The 2,500-nt window shown below is 44.8% G+C and overlaps 6 non-coding genes and 5 pseudogenes across 6 annotated transcripts; all 11 read right to left on the bottom strand.

Annotated features, from left to right (window-relative positions):
- Positions 1-8: 8 nt before the first annotated feature.
- On the bottom strand, positions 9-127 carry LOC132877799 (5S ribosomal RNA). Its single transcript, XR_009653466.1, has one exon. It is a non-coding gene; the product is annotated as a 5S ribosomal RNA (ribosomal RNA).
- Positions 128-244: 117 nt separating this feature from the next.
- On the bottom strand, positions 245-363 carry LOC132879698 (5S ribosomal RNA; annotated as a pseudogene).
- Positions 364-475: 112 nt separating this feature from the next.
- On the bottom strand, positions 476-594 carry LOC132877033 (5S ribosomal RNA). The gene has a single exon (XR_009652724.1). It is a non-coding gene; the product is annotated as a 5S ribosomal RNA (ribosomal RNA).
- A 127-nt stretch (positions 595-721) lies between these two features.
- Positions 722-840, bottom strand: LOC132877034 (5S ribosomal RNA). Its single transcript, XR_009652725.1, has one exon. It is a non-coding gene; the product is annotated as a 5S ribosomal RNA (ribosomal RNA).
- Positions 841-962: 122 nt separating this feature from the next.
- Positions 963-1,081, bottom strand: LOC132879425 (5S ribosomal RNA; annotated as a pseudogene).
- A 122-nt stretch (positions 1,082-1,203) lies between these two features.
- Positions 1,204-1,322, bottom strand: LOC132877035 (5S ribosomal RNA). The gene has a single exon (XR_009652726.1). It is a non-coding gene; the product is annotated as a 5S ribosomal RNA (ribosomal RNA).
- Positions 1,323-1,439: 117 nt separating this feature from the next.
- On the bottom strand, positions 1,440-1,558 carry LOC132877036 (5S ribosomal RNA). The gene has a single exon (XR_009652727.1). It is a non-coding gene; the product is annotated as a 5S ribosomal RNA (ribosomal RNA).
- A 117-nt stretch (positions 1,559-1,675) lies between these two features.
- On the bottom strand, positions 1,676-1,794 carry LOC132881257 (5S ribosomal RNA; annotated as a pseudogene).
- Positions 1,795-1,908: 114 nt separating this feature from the next.
- Positions 1,909-2,027, bottom strand: LOC132879417 (5S ribosomal RNA; annotated as a pseudogene).
- A 122-nt stretch (positions 2,028-2,149) lies between these two features.
- On the bottom strand, positions 2,150-2,268 carry LOC132880483 (5S ribosomal RNA). The gene has a single exon (XR_009653942.1). It is a non-coding gene; the product is annotated as a 5S ribosomal RNA (ribosomal RNA).
- Positions 2,269-2,385: 117 nt separating this feature from the next.
- The window catches only part of LOC132880551 (5S ribosomal RNA), a 119-nt pseudogene continuing 4 nt past the window's right edge, over positions 2,386-2,500 (bottom strand).

A 2,500-nucleotide genomic window follows, 5' to 3' on the forward strand; every position in this document is an offset into this window, starting at 1 on the left:
AAATAAAATGCTTACAGTACCTGGTATTCCTAGGCAGTCTCCCACTCAAGTACTATCCAGGCCCAACTCTGTTTAGCTTCTGAGATCAGACGGGATCAGGCGTTGTCAGAGTGGTTTGGCCATAAGCAGCAGTTAGTTGGAAATGTGCCGTTTTTCTTGCCTTGCCTTGCGACCAGAAGGAAAATTCTTGCCTTGCGAGCAGAAGGAAAATTCAAACAGATTTCTGCAAGAAGACAAAATAAAATGCTTACAGTACCTGGTATTACTAGGCAGTCTCCCACTCAAGTACTAAACAGGCCCAACTCTGTTTAGTTTCTGAGATCTGACAGGATCAGGCGTTGTCAGAGTGGTTTGGCCGTAAGCAACAGCTTGTTGGAAATGTGCCATTTTTCTTGCCTTGCGCCCAGAAGGAAAATTCTTGCCTTGCGACCAGAAGGAAAATTCAAACAGATTTCTGCTAGAAGACAAAATAAAATGCTTACAGTACCTGGTATTCCTAGGCAGTCTCCCACTCAAGTACTAACCAGGCCCAACTCTGTTTAGCTTCTGAGATCAGACGGGATCAGGCGTTGTCAGAGTGGTTTGGCCATAAGCAACAGTTAGTTGGAAATGTGCCGTTTTTCTTGCCTTGCCTTGCCTTGCCTTGCGCCCAGAAGGAAAATTCTTGCCTTGCGAGCAGAAGGAAAATTCAAACAGATTTCTGCAAGAAGACAAAATAAAATGCTTACAGTACCTGGTATTCCTAGGCAGTCTCCCACTCAAGTACTAACCAGGCCCAACTCTGTTTAGCTTCTGAGATCAGACGGGATCAGGCGTTGTCAGAGTGGTTTGGCCATAAGCAACAGTTAGTTGGAAATGTGCCGTTTTTCTTGCCTTGCCTTGCCTTGCGCCCAGAAGGAAAATTCTTGCCTTGCGAGCAGAAGGAAAATTCAAACAGATTTCTGCTAGAAGACAAAATAAAATGCTTACAGTACCTGGTATTCCTATTCAGTCTCCCACTCAAGTACTAACCAGGCCCAACTCTGTTTAGTTTCTGAGATCAGACGGGATCAGGCGATGTCAGAGTGGTTTGGCCATAAGCAACAGTTAGTTGGAAATGTGCCGTTTTTCTTGCCTTGCCTTGCCTTGCGCCCAGAAGGAAAATTCTTGCCTTGCGAGCAGAAGGAAAATTCAAACAGATTTCTGCAAGAAGACAAAATAAAATGCTTACAGTACCTGGTATTCCTAGGCAGTCTCCCACTCAAGTACTAACCAGGCCCAACTCTGTTTAGCTTCTGAGATCAGACGGGATCAGGCGTTGTCAGAGTGGTTTGGCCATAAGCAACAGTTAGTTGGAAATGTGCCGTTTTTCTTGCCTTGCCTTGCACCCAGAAGGAAAATTCTTGCCTTGCGAGCAGAAGGAAAATTCAAACAGATTTCTGCTAGAAGACAAAATAAAATGCTTACAGTACCTGGTATTCCTAGGCAGTCTCCCACTCAAGTACTAACCAGGCCCAACTCTGTTTAGCTTCTGAGATCAGACGGGATCAGGCGTTGTCAGAGTGGTTTGGCCATAAGCAACAGTTAGTTGGAAATGTGCCGTTTTTCTTGCCTTGCCTTGCGACCAGTAGGAAAATTCTTGCCTTGCGAGCAGAAGGAAAATTCAAACAGATTTCTGCAAGAAGACAAAATAAAATGCTTACAGTACCTGGTATTACTAGGCAGTCTCCCACTCAAGTACTAAACAGGCCCAACTCTGTTTAGCTTCTCAGATCAGACAGGATCAGGCATTGTCAGAGTGGTTTGGACATAAGCAATAGTCTGGAAATGTGCCGTTTTTCTTGCCTTGCCTTGCGATCAGAAGGAAAATTCTTGCCTTGCGACCAGAAGGAAAATTCAAACAGATTTCTGCAAGAAGACAAAATAAAATGCTTACAGTACCTGGTATTCCTAGGCAGTCTCCCACTCAAGTACTAACCAGGCCCAACTCTGTTTAGCTTCTGACATCAGACAGGATCAGGCGTTGTCAGAGTGGTTTGGCCATAAGCAACAGTTAGTTGGAAATGTGCCGTTTTTCTTGCCTTGCCTTGCCTTGCGCCCAGAAGGAAAATTCTTGCCTTGCGAGCAGAAGGAAAATTCAAACAGATTTCTGCTAGAAGACAAAATAAAATGCTTACAGTACCTGGTATTCCTAGGCAGTCTCCCACTCAAGTACTAACCAGGCCCAACTCTGTTTAGCTTCTGAGATCAGACGGGATCAGGCGTTGTCAGAGTGGTTTGGCCGTAAGCAACAGTTAGTTGGAAATGTGCCGTTTTTCTTGCCTTGCCTTGCGACCAGAAGGAAAATTCTTGCCTTGCGAGCAGAAGGAAAATTCAAACAGATTTCTGCAAGGAGACAAAATAAAATGCTTACAGTACCTGGTATTCCTAGGCAGTCTCACACTCAAGTACTAACCAGGCCCAACTCTGTTTAGCTTCTCAGATCAGACAGGATCAGGCATTGTCAGAGTGGTTTGGACGT

The sequence above is a fragment of the Neoarius graeffei genome (genome assembly GCF_027579695.1).
Source record: "Neoarius graeffei isolate fNeoGra1 chromosome 18 unlocalized genomic scaffold, fNeoGra1.pri SUPER_18_unloc_1, whole genome shotgun sequence".
Classification (NCBI taxonomy): domain Eukaryota; kingdom Metazoa; phylum Chordata; class Actinopteri; order Siluriformes; family Ariidae; genus Neoarius; species Neoarius graeffei.